Source organism: Rhinopithecus bieti, unplaced genomic scaffold (assembly GCF_001698545.2).
Source record: "Rhinopithecus bieti isolate Rb0 unplaced genomic scaffold, ASM169854v2 scaffold_2408, whole genome shotgun sequence".
In the NCBI taxonomy this organism is placed as follows: domain Eukaryota; kingdom Metazoa; phylum Chordata; class Mammalia; order Primates; family Cercopithecidae; genus Rhinopithecus; species Rhinopithecus bieti.
Window position 1 is genome coordinate 520,449 of NW_016803672.1, and position 13,216 is coordinate 533,664.

Sequence of the window (13,216 nt, forward strand, 5' to 3'; positions counted from 1 at the left end):
CTGCCCGGCCTCTGGGCGGGGCCGGGGCGGGCACGCACGCTCACACCCCCAGCGCGCCGCGACACACCTTCCCCGGGCCACGCGCATCGCCTCCCTACGCCCACAGCGCGCCCGCCCGCGCGGGGCTAGCCGCTCACTCCCGGCGCAGCCTGCGGGCTCACAGCCTGAGCTTGCCCTTCCCGGGTCCCCACATACACTGCAGGCTTCGGAGCTTCCCTGGAGCGCAGGACAGCCCAGCTGGGGGCAGCAAAGGGCAGAGGTCATGGGCGCCTTTTGCAAGATGGGGATCTGAACCTGCAGGGCGGCGCTACCAACTTCCCTCCTATGCAAACCCCCGTGGCACTTGGGGACCAGGGACCCCACAATTCTCAAAGGGTGTTCCTCCAGGTGTTGGTCCTAGAGATGCTGGGGGCGGGCTGTGGCTAGCCATCCATGCTCCCGCTCCCGCCTGGGAGGCCCGTGGTCGCTTACCATGATAGTGGCTGAGTCTACACGGTATCTGCTGGTGCATGCGATACAGCCTCGCTATGCATTAGAAGCTTCCAGGTACCTGCTGCCAGGGAGGAACAGAGGAGGCACAACCGGTACAGGAAAGAGGTGTGAACTCCCCAAACCCCTTCCACAACTTCTGAATTAGATGCCGTGGACATATGTATTACTTATCCAAAGAATTAAGGTTTCAATCAATAAAGGCTCTGCAAAGCCCTGCTTAAATTAAGGCGGGGGGCTGTGACTCATGCCTGTAATCCCGGCACTTTGGGAGACCGAGGCAGGTGGATCACCTGAGGTCAGGAGTTCGAGACCAGCCTGACCAATATGGCAAAACCCCATCTGTACTAAAAACACAAAAATTAGCCGGGTGTGATGGTGCGCGTCTGTAATCCCAGCTACTCAGGAGGCTGGGACACGAGAATCTCTGGAACCCAGGAGGCGGAGGTTGCAGTAATATCGTGCCACTGCACTCCAGCAGCCTGGGCAACAGAGTGAGACTCCCCCAAAGAAAGAAAGAAAGAGAGAAAGAGAGAAAAGAGGCCCAGCAGTAAAGAAACAGATTTAACTTTATATATCCTGGTGTCCTTTTCCAAACTTAATTAACCACAGCCTCTTTTTGGTTTGGATTTGTTGTACACGTGTTTCTGCTTTGGGTGTCACCCGTTCACATGCAGAAGAAATGCTTTGGGAGAACTGAATTCTAGTGCAAATTCCTCAATTAATAGAGGAGGAAGCAGAGCTCAGAGAGGGCAAGGAACTTGCCCAAATTCACACAGCGAAGCCACGGTGGGAATAGGCCGGAGCCCAGCCCCTGGCTTCTCTCCTCTCCAAGCCCTGAGTCCAGGCACGCACCAGGCCTCCCTTTCAATATGTCCTTTCCCTCTCTGTGGCCTTGGTTGCTGTCCTACGCAGAGTGGCAGCTCCTCCCACCAGCAGCCCTGCTCCTTGTGAGTATTTTTAACTTGGCCAGCAGAGTGGGATGGACGCCTTGGAAAATGAGGCTATGGTTAATTATTTTTTCATCAAGAAGCCTAAGCAGGGCCCAAAGATAAGGCACAGAAGCCAAGAGGTCTCTGCAGATAAGTGGACAGAGAAGTGATGGCACACTGGGTCCGAACAGACAGGTAGCTGGGTACCCTGAGCTCCCCTGGTGCCCGGCATTCCAGGGGGAACGACAGTGTTCCTGTGGGCACCGCACTCCCACATTCACATGTACAATTATACAGGCATGCACACACACCATCACATATACATGCACACATACACACTCACCCACTGCGGGCATCAAGCCAGGCAGGAGGCAGACAGGGGCGTCCCCACTTCCCCACAAACATCTGAGCCTCCTCATCTTTCCCTGGGTGTCCATAGCACCGAGTGTGCTAGCGTGTGATTAGGTACCACGTCCATTATTGTCCTCTTGTGCGTTCTGCTACATTCATCTGCTCTCTATAGCTATGCCAGGAAGGCGGGCAGGGACTACAGCAGGAACACAGAGAATCTAGACTTTGTACCAGGGGCCCTGGGTTCTATCATGGGCTCACCACTATGAGTATTGTTCTTCTTTGAGTCTCCATTTCCCTGTCTGCAAAAGGCAGGCGGTGAGTAGTCCCAGCCACACCTACAAAGGCAGACAGTCCGGGAGCAGTGAGTGCCCTGGAGACCAACATTCAGCCTTAGCTGCATGTACTCGGACAAATTCCTCCCCCTCTCAACTTCTACATCTGAAAAATGGACAATAGTCTCCCATGTGCAGGGACTGCCTCTGAGTTGCAGTCGCTCCGTATGTGAAATGGGTACGGGAATGTCAGTCCTCTTCCCAACTCATCAAAAGGCATGCCTCCATGTTTCAAACAGGTCCGTGTCCTACCACCTGTAGCCCCATTGGTCCAAGCCACACACACCCCCACGAACTCCCACCCACAGGGTTCTGGGCTATGGTGTGTTCTCCACTCTACAGCCTTAATGATGTTTGTTTGGTTTGGGAGGTTTTTCTGAGACAAAGTCTGGCTCTGTCACTCAGCCTAGAGTACAGTGGCCCAATCATAGCTCAGTGCAGCCTTGAACTCCTGGGCTCAAGCAATCCTTCTGCCTCAGGCTCCCATATAGCTGGGACTACACATATGCATCACCATGCCCGGCTACCTTTTTATACTCTTGGTAGAGAGGGCTTTTGCCACGTTACCTAAGCTGGAAAGAATGATGGTTTTAAAAACAGAACAGGCTTTTATCTGGCTTAAAACCTCTTAATGGTTTCCACCAAATTGGAATAAAATGCAAACTGCCCCCAGACCCTGCTGGCTCCCCTGCCTTCCACTTCGCACTGCCCCACTCACTCACCAGCTTCATTCTGTTCCTGGAACCTGTCAGCTTCTTCCGCGTCAAGGCCCTTGTCCAGCCTGTTGCCTCTGCTGGGACTGCTTGTCCCTCCACTCTTGTTATGGACGGTTCCTTCTAGCTTTTCAGGTCTCAGATCAAATTTCCCCTCCCTTGATTCAGGAGCCCCCCCTACCCCCGGCAGGGAGTTCCATACACCCCATCCAAGCCATTCTGTGCTACTTGGAGGCCAAAGGACAGCTTCCCCTTCTCCCTCTAAAGGTTTGCCGGAAATGCGCTGACAATAGGCAGATAAGTAGAAGGAAAAAAGCATAAAAAATGTATTTAACGGCCGGGCGCGGTGGCTCAAGCCTGTAATCCCAGCACTTTGGGAGGCCGAGACGGCGGATCAACGAGGTCAGGGAGGGAGATCGAGACCATCCTGGCTTACACACGGTGAAACCCCGTCTCTACTAAAAAAAGTAGCAAAAAAAACACTAGCCGGGCGAGTGCGCGCCTGTAGTCCCAGCTACTCGGGAGGCTGAGGGCAGGAGAATGGCGTGAGCCCCGGGAGCGAGGCTTGCAGTGGAGCTGAGATCCCGGCCAGCAAGCACTCCAAGCCTGGGTGACAGAGCCGAGACTCCGTCTAAAAAAAAAAAAAAAAAAAAAAAAAATGTATTTAAACATACATGCACAGGGGGAGTCCATAGGAGAATGATTATCCAATAATCCACTGAGGTCCAGACGTTTATATCGGCTTCTTCACTGGGGAAGGGGAGACGGGCTTTTGGAGTGAATGACTGTTAGGAGGCATTAATTGGCCTGGGAGGTAGACATTATCTTACAGATTATTTTCTTTGGAAATTGAATGGGACCGAAGAAGAAACACTCGTTTGGGACAAAGTTTGTCTGGACTCTAGATGTGATGTTTAATTTTCTCTTCCTCTGTGATATGAATTTTAATCTCCCGTTAATGAGATTTCAGGGAAGGGATCGAAAGCAATCGTGCTCCTCTTTGGGGGTCCAGTTTCTAGTAGATAAGGGAACTGCAGAGAACAGCCTCCTCCTGTGCTTTGAGAGACACAGAGGATTGACAGACAGGATGGGGGAAAGGTGGGCAGAGAGACCTTGAGGCTGCATCTTTATTCGGCCTGTCAAAGCGCCATATTTGGCAGGTATCACTTTCTGAACCCCGACAGCCATTTCCTCTCTATCTGACATTTTCTTGGTGCTTGCTTTGCTGCACGAGGAAAATGTCAGCAACCTGTGTGTTGCCTACTTCCATCCAAGAACAGAGCCGTCCTTGGCTAGCAGGAGTGAGCTGGAATGTTCCAAGAGTGGTGAGGATGAGGAGTGCAACAGGGGAGGAGAGGAGGTTGAAGGAGGATTGGAAGGGGAGCAGACAGAGCAAAAGCCCTGAAGGTCATTATGAGGACTTTGGCCTTCACTTTTCTCGGTAGCAATACCCTGCTATCATTGTCTTCCCCACATCAGCCACAGAGGCCACAGAAGCAGGGATCCACTTTTTGTTCATTCCTTCAAGGATGCCCCTGACCCTAGCAACCCTTCCATTCCCTTTTGTCGGTCTCTGATTGCATCCAGAAATGTGGGTCTGGAGTTATCTAGTCCGTAAGTCAGGGTGCCTAGTGAACCTGTGCTCCCTGACCCAGCCCCCAACCCCATCTTGCCTCCTCTGGCCATCTCTTCACTAGGATCAGGGCCTGGGCCGCATGGATCCCAGCACAGGACCTGGCACTCAGGTGTTCAGCAGGGGATGAGTGAGTGGGCCGAAGAGTGGGGTGAATTCCTGTGATGAGCTGCACTACACCACAGCCAGAATGCCCATGGTTCAAATTCCAGGGCAATGTGTGCCTGTGATCATGGACAAGTTCCTAAACCTTTCTTTACCCCTCATCTGAGGGGCTCTGGCACAGCCTGAGCACAAGACCGATGCTAAATGCCCATCCTCAATTGAATTCATCTGGAGATGTCGCTTCTCCTCCCCATTGCCAGTGTCCCCCTGGGGCACCTTTACATAGCAGCCTTCCCTAGGTCACATTCCTTTTTTTTTTTTTTTTTTTGAGACAGAGTCTTGCCTATCGCCCAGGCTGGAGTGCAGTGGCGCGATCTCAGCTCACTGCAACCTCTGATCCCTGGGTTCAAGCAATTCTCCTGCCTCAGCCACCCTAGTAGCTGGAATTACCGGCGCCTGCCACCACGCCCACCTAATTTCTATACTTTTAGTAGAGACGGGGTTCCACCATATTGGCCAGGCTGGTCTAGAACTCCTGACCTTGTGATCTGCCCACCTCGGCCTCCCAAAGTGCTGGGATTATAAGCGTGAGCCACCATGCCCGGCTCCCTAGGTCCTATTCTATGAGACTGGGGAGAGAAGGGGCTAGGGAGGTTATTGTGCCCAATCACAAGAGTCTAGGCTGAAAGGGTACTTAAGACCTTTATTTTATAGCCAGGCACAACTGTAATCCCAGCATTTTGGGAGGCCAAGGTGGGCAGATCACTTAAGGTCAGGAGTTCGAGACCAGCCTGGTCAACATGGTGAAACCCCATCTCCACCAAAAATACAAAAATCAGCCAGGTGTGGTGGCAGGCACCTGTAATCCCAGATACTCGGGAGGCTGAGGCAGGAGAATTGCTTCAACCCAGGAGCCAAAGGTTGCAGTGAGCCGAGATGGTGCCACTGCATTCCAGCCTGGGCAACAGAGCAAGACTCTGTCTCAAAAAAAAAAAAAAAAAAAAAAAAAACACTATTATTTTATAATTTGATAGATATTGGGGAAACTGAGGTTGCAGTGGCCCAAGTGAGCCCTGGGTTCCCCAAGGCAGAGAGAGCCGAGCACAAGGAAGTGAGATAGGAAGAGCCAAAGGGATGGTGTTTGCCCTCCAGTATCAGGTGACTGCATCTGCCTGAGAACCAGGGACTCCTGCAGGGGCCAGAGGAAGGGTGGCCCTGTCCCCACCTTCCCTTTCTCCCATGGCCACCTCCAGCAGCCTTGAGAGCACGGAGTAGAAATGTTGACCCACCCTCACCCCAATTCAGACCAATTACGGAGATGTGTGCCTACCGCCTGACCTTGGGCTAGGCAAGGAGCTGGGCTAGGCTGGGGATATCCAGGCATGGGGCAGGAAGCTGTGCCAGGAGGTGAGAGATGGGACTGGGGCAGGCTGGGAAAAGACGGAAAAAAGTGAAGCTGGGCTCCCCAGGCCTGGCTCCCCTCGCTGAGGCTGTGCCATCCAGCCCGGTCCCTGCCCCTCTCTGTGTCTCAGTTTGCCCCTCTGCACCACAAGGTGGTTGGAGGGAAATGCTCACCCTAGCAAGCGCCTGCACTTGAGAGGGGCTCCCAGGGGGCCACAGGACACAGCCAAGGGCGGCCATGGGGGCTCAAGGCACCCACCAGCATCTCCATGGAGGAACACTGCCTGGGGCCCTGAATTCCAGAGAAGAGCCTGTGGAATCACTGAGGCTGACTCAGAGGAAAGGGCGGGCCAGGGGAGCCGTGGCTCTGAGTCACCGGGGCTGCGCAGGCTGACCTGCCTTCCTCTGCCGCCCACCCAACCACAGAGCCCCAACCACGGAATCGTCCTGACCTGGATTCAAATCCCAGATCAGTGAGGTTGTCAGGTCATGACCCTTGACGGGACTGATGTGTAGAGACAATCATGGATGTGTCTGATTAAATGAATGACTTTATGTAAAGTGCTTGGCACAAAGATGTCACTCAGTGACAAACACTTTGCTCAGTAGCAAACAGTTTTGAGCACTTTCTATGCATCCAACGTATGATGTACAAGCATTTTCCAGGGTTAACTCCTTAAATCTTCCTAATAAACCCACAAGGTAAGTCCTTCTATTCTCCCCACTTTTCAGAAGATGGAACAGGTTTGGTGAGGTCCTACGGTGAGCACGTGTGGACCTGAAAGGGAGTTATCACTGAACTTAAGGGTGGGGTGAGGGCCTGCCCTCGCCCCACCCCTCACCCTGCAGCCCAAATTGTGACCTTCCCCCACCTGCCAGCACAGTCCCCTGCCCAGACTCTGTGCCCAGCCGTGTTTGGTGCCCTGAGGACCCAAATGAATGGACCAACCCAAGCACTGCTCTGAGGAAACAGGTTCATACCCAATGACTTTAAGTTGCTGGCAGCGATGAGAGGAGGAAATCCTCGACTGCCCAGGGGCCTCAAAAACTAAAGCAGAAGAAGAGGCAAAAGAGGAAAGGTGCTCCAGGCGGAAGGAAAGGTCAGTGCGAAGGCCCAGAGCCCATAAGTCTCATGCCAGGCTCCTACAGGGATCCTCGTCCTTCGCTTGCTTTAACTTGCACCGTTTCGGTCCTGTTTGTCCTTGTTCCCATGACTCAGGCGCCCCCCGCACAGGAGAGGAGGAGCTGGTGAGTGGGCCCTCCCTGCCTGGAAGGCTAGTGAATAATTATCCCACTGGGGTTCACACTAGGACTGAACTCATTCCATCTCACGCTACCCCAGGGGGCGGGGCCTGTGACTACCCCAGGTCCAAGCAAGGAGGCCCAGGCTCAGGTAAGGCCATGGGCAGAGCGCCCCGGTCGCACCCAGGCACCTACATCAGCCTCAACACACACTTGGGAGAACGAGCAGCCTCTGTGGCTGTGGAAACCCAAGCTGAAATCCCTACTCTGCCCCTCTTTTGTTACTGGACTTTGGGGAGTAGACACCTCCTTTCTTGGCCCCATTTTCCATCCCTGTGCAATAGGGGCAGCCTGAATGAAAGGGACTGCAGCATGGCCTGGGGTCAGGAGCACGGGCTCTGGAGCTGGACTGCCTGCATTCACACCTTCTCTCTGGGTCTCAGTCTCCTCATCTGTAAAATGGGGAGGACAGGAGCACTGTCAAATGACAACACATTTAGTTTAAAGATCTAATTGGATTTTAGGGCTGGGTGCAGTGGCTCACACCTGTAGTCCCAGCACTTTGGGAGGCCGAGGCAGGTGGATTGCTTGAGGTCAGGAGTTCGAGACCAGCCTGGCCACCATGGTGAAACCCCGTCTCTACTAAAATACAAAAATTAACTGGGTGTGGTGGCAGGTGCCTGTAATCCCAGCTACTAGGGAGGCTGAGGCAGGAGAATTGCTTGAATCCAGGAGGTGGAGGCTGCAGTGAGCCGAGAGAGAGCCACCACACTCTAGCCTGGGCAACAGAGCGAGACTCCATCTCAAAAAAAAGAAAAAAAAAATCTAATTGCCTTTTATTTGCAGTTCTAGAATCAGGCAACACCTCCCTCTGTGAAATAGAAGGGAGATTCCCATAAGCTGAACAGAGGATGTTAACTTTTTTATAGGCAGAGAGGCGCTAAAGAGGGCAGAGACAGAGAACGAAAAACGGGATGGTTGTTTCACAGTTACTTTCCTTGTAAAGGGTTAGAGCAGAGACTCAGGTTGACTGGAAGCTCCTGTTTTCTAGAACAACAGACTCATTTCAAAGTTCAGTTTGAGCATGGAGCTCTTAGCACAAGTGACTCCTTTCTGATTTGGTCTGGTAGGATGGGCCTAGTACAGGAGGCTAGTCTGAAACAATGGCCTCCCGTGCATTTTATTTAATAGCACCTAGCAGATAGGGTTGTTCTGAGGACTGAATGAGTTAATATACATAAATTGCTTAGCACAGTGGCATCCACACAGTAAGTGTTCAGCATAGTGTTGGCTGTTGTCATATATGAGTATACTATCTGCCGTGACAACCCTGACCAGCAATCAGGGTGGCAGCAAATTCTGCTCACTCCCCCCAACCCCCACCATCTCATGCCCATCCTGGCCTAAGTCCCACGCACCTGGCCCCAAAGACACTTCTGGACTAGCTCCACCCCTCTGTCTGGAATGCTTTTCCCTCCCCTTTCCTCATGCCCGGTTCCAAAACACCCTTTGTTTCTCTGCTCACAGGTCCTGCCCACCCAGTAGAAAGGAGGTCCTCCAATTATGTTATGTTATGTTATGTTATGTTATGTTATGTTATGTTATGTTATGTTATGTTATGTTATGTTATGATGGAGTTTCACTATTGTTGCCCAGGCTGGAGCACAATGGTACGATCTTGGCTCACTGCAACCTCCACCTCCCAGGTTCAAGCGATTCTCCTGCCTCAGCCTCCTGAGTAGCTGGGATTATAGGCACCCGTCACCACGCCTGGCTAATTTTTTGTATTTTTGGTAAAGACGGGGTTTCATCATGTTGGCCAGGCTGGTCTCAAATTCCTGACCTCAGGTAATCCACCCGCCTGGGCTTCCCCAAGTGCTGGGATTACAGGCGTGAGCCACTGTGCCCAGCCCTCCAATTAGTTTTTTTGTCTCCAGTCCCTATTTTTCACTTTGGTACTCTCATCAAAATTTGTCAACTCTGGCCAGGCGCCGGTGGCTCACGCCTGTAATCCCAGCACTTTGGGAGGCCGAGGCGGGCGGATAACGAGGTCAGGAGATCGAGACCATCCTGGCTAACACGGTGAAACCCCGTCTCTACTAAAAATATAAAAAATTAGCCAGGCATGGTGACAGCTGCCTGTAGTCCCAGCTACTCAGGAGGCTGAGGCAGGAGAATGGCATGAATCCGGGAGGCAGAGATTGCAATGAGCCGAGATGGCGCCACTGCACTCCAGCCTGGGTGACAGAGCGAGACTCTGCCTCAAAAAAAAAAAAAAATCTGTCAACTCTTTTATGTATTTGTCCACTTCCGTCTCTATAGAATGTACACCCCTGAGGGCAGAGGTGGTGTTCGCACCTCCATCGCTGCATCCCTAGATCCTAGCTCAGTGCCTGGTACTCCAGAGATACAGGTAGAATCAATGGATGGATAGTATGCAGTAGGTTTCCTAGTAAATCCTACACACTAAGCCTAGCTCATCAGTGCCTGGCATATAGGTGCTCTCAAGAGATATGTGTAAAATGAATTAATTAATACTATGAATTAGGTTCCCAATGAGTGGGCTCCCAGAGTGCAGGATGGGACCCTAGTGCCTGGGGAAATACAATAATTGCCAACATTATGGCTGGGTGAGGTGGCTCATGGCTATAATCCCAGCAGTTTGAGAGGCCAAGGCAGGTAAATCACTTAAGCCCAGGAGTTTGAGACCAGCCTGGGCAACATGATGAAATCCCGTATCTACAAGAAAAATACAAAAATTAGCTGGGTGTGGTGGCACATGCTCATAGTCCCAGCTACTCAGAGGGGCTGAGGTGGAAGGATGGCCTGACCCTGGGAGGTGGAGGTTGCAGTGAGCCAAGGTCGCACCACTGCACTTGGGGCTGGGTAACACAGCAAGACCCTATCTCAAAAAATAATAATAATAGGCCAGGCACGGTGGCTCATGCCTGTAATCCCAGCACTTTGAGAGGCCAAGGTGGGTGGATCACCTGGGGTCAGGAGTTCGAGACCAGCCTGTCCAACATAGTGAAACCCCCATCTCCACCAAAAATACAAAAATTAGTCGGGCGTGGTGGTACATGCCTGTAATCCCAGCTACTTAGGAGGCTGAGGCAGGAGAATCGCTTGAACCTGTCTCAAATAATAATAATAATAATTGCCAACATTATGGAATGCTTGTTATATTCTAGGGAGCATTCTGAGTGCTTTCCATAGATTAACATCTTTCCTCCCCACAACGAACCAGTGAAGCAGTCACTATTTCTGTTTTGTGTGTGTGTGTGTGTGTGTGTGTGTGTGTGTGTGTGACCGAGTCTCACTCTTGTCACCCAGGCTGGAGTGCAGTGGCGTGATCTCGGCTTACTGCAACCTCCACCTCCTGGGTTCAAGTGATTCTCCTGCCTCGGCCTCCTGAGTAGCTGGGATTACAGGTATGCACCACCATGCCTGGCTGATTTTTGTATTTTTAGTAGAGACAGGGTTTCACCATGTTGGCTAAGTTGGTCTCAAACTCCTGACCTCAGGTGATCCACCTGCCTCGGCCTCCGAAAGTGCTGGGATTACAGGCGTGAGCCACCGCGCCCGGCCAGCAGCCACAATTTCTATCCAGATTTTATGGATGAGAAAACTGAGGCTCAGAGGCAAGGAACTTGCCCAAGGGCACCCAGCTGTGTGACCTGGAATTTGAACCTAGACACACTCTGGTTCACAAAGTTGACTTGCTTTTCAACCCTGCCCGCTACTGCAAGCAGGAAGGCTTCCTGGAGGAGAGAGGGCAGAAGCTGGGCCTGGGAGAGTGGAATAGATTCCTACAATAGGGAACTGAGTCGCTGGGTGCAGCAGCTGGCAGGAGTGGAGCGGAGATGGCACTGGGGAATAAGGTTGGCAGATGTTTCAGTTATCTCTTGCTGATAGGAATCCACCCAAAAACATGACTGCATTGACTTAGCAACAACCATATACTTAACTCAGGAATCTGCAATTGGCAGGATTCAGCAGGGACAGCTCATCTCTGCTCACATGACGTCAGTTCTCTGTAGTGTCACTACCTGGCCTCTACAACATGGTGGCAGCAGGGCAGTCAGCTTCCTACATGGTGGTTTCAAAGACACGTGGCAAGAGACAGCCAGAGGAAGCCATCGCCTTTTATGATCTGGCCTTGGAAGTCAGCCAGTGTCACTTCTGTTATATTGTATTAGTCAAAATATAAGTCTGCCCAGGTTCAGGGGAAAGAGGAGGACTAGGTATAGCCTGTTTTATAGTCTGATAGATAGTTCTGAAGGCTGAGAAGTCCAAGATCAAGGAGTCAGGAGATTTGGGTCTGGTGAGGGCCCACTTTCTGATTCATTGATGGTACCTTCTTATTGTGTCTTCATGATGGAAGGGGTAAGGGGTCTCTCAAAGGTCTCTTTTGTAAGGACACTAATCCCACTCATGAGAGCTCCACTCTCATGATCTAATCACCTCCCCAAAGCCCCACCTCCTAATTGTTTTTTAGGTTTTTTTTGAGACAGAGTCTCACTCTCTTGCCCAGGCTGGAGTGCAATGGCGCGATCTCTGCTCACTGCAACCTCTGCCTCCTGGGTTCAAGCAATTCTCCTGCCTCAGCCTCCCAAGTAGCTGGGATTACAGGCACCTGCCAGCACACCCTGCTAATTTTTTGTATTTTTAGTAGAGACAGTGTTTCATCATGTTCACCAGGCTAGTCTCACCTCAGCCTCCCAAAGTGCTGAGATTACAGGCATGAGCCACTGCACCTGGCTGCCCTACCTCCTAATACCATCACCTTGAAGGTTAGGATTTCAACATACGAATTTTAGGAAGAAACAAACATTCAGCCGGTAGCTTGATGAAAAAACAGCATTTAAGTATTATAAACCCCGAGAAAACAAAAATAAAATCAACAATAATAGTAGGAGGGGAAATAGGGAAAAAATGTAAAAGAACTTTCACCTTTTGTTACAAAGAATCAATTCATACTGATTAAATTGAAACATGTAGTTCTTTTTTAATTATTCAAAATAAAAATATTCCAAATGAAAGATAAGACTGTCAGGCTGAATAAAAGTAACAAACCCCACTATATGCTACTTACAAGATACATGATTTAAATATAAGACCACAGAAGGCTGGGTGCAGTGGCTCATACCTATAATCCCAGCACTTTGGGAGGCCGAGGTGGGTGGATCATGAGGTCAAGAGTTCAAGACCAGCCTGGCCAAGATGGTGAAACTCTGTCTCTACTAAAAATACAAAATTAGCTGGGTGTGGTGGCAGGCACCTGTAATCCCACCTACTCGGGAGGCTGAGGCAGAGAATTGCTTGAACTTGGGAGGCAGAGGTTGCAGTGAGCCAAGATCATGCCCCTGTACTCCAGCTTGGGAGACACAGCAAAACTCCTTCTCAAAAAAAAAAAAAAAAAAGAACACAGAAAGGCTGCTGCAAATTAAAAGATAGAAAGAGATATATCACCCAAACAATAACCACAATAAATCTGCTATACCTGTCCCAAAGTTAAAGAGTAGAATTTAAGGTAGGAAGCATGAGCAGAAATTTCATTTCAGTTAAGAAGGTATCAGAATCCCAAATCTGTATACATCCAATAGCAGAGCTTCAAAATACGACTAAAGCCTAATGGAACTAACAGGAGAAATGGGCAAGTCTAGTCGTGGAAGGAGACTTAAACACACATCTCTAAAAAGCTTATGTGAGGCCGGGTGCGGTGGCTCAAGCCTGTAATCCCAGCACTTTGGGAGGCCGAGACGGGCGGATCACGAGGTCAGGAGATGGAGACCATCCTGGCTAACATGGTGAAACCCCGTCTCTACTAAAAATACAAAAAACTAGCCGGGCGAGGTGACGGGCGCCTGTAGTCCCAGCTACTCCAGAGGCTGAGGCAGGAGAATGGCGTGAACCTGGGAGGCGGAGCTTGCAGTGAGCCGAGATTGCGCCACTGCACTCCAGTCTGGGAGACAGAGCGAGATTCCGCCTCAAAAAAAAAAAAATAAATAAATA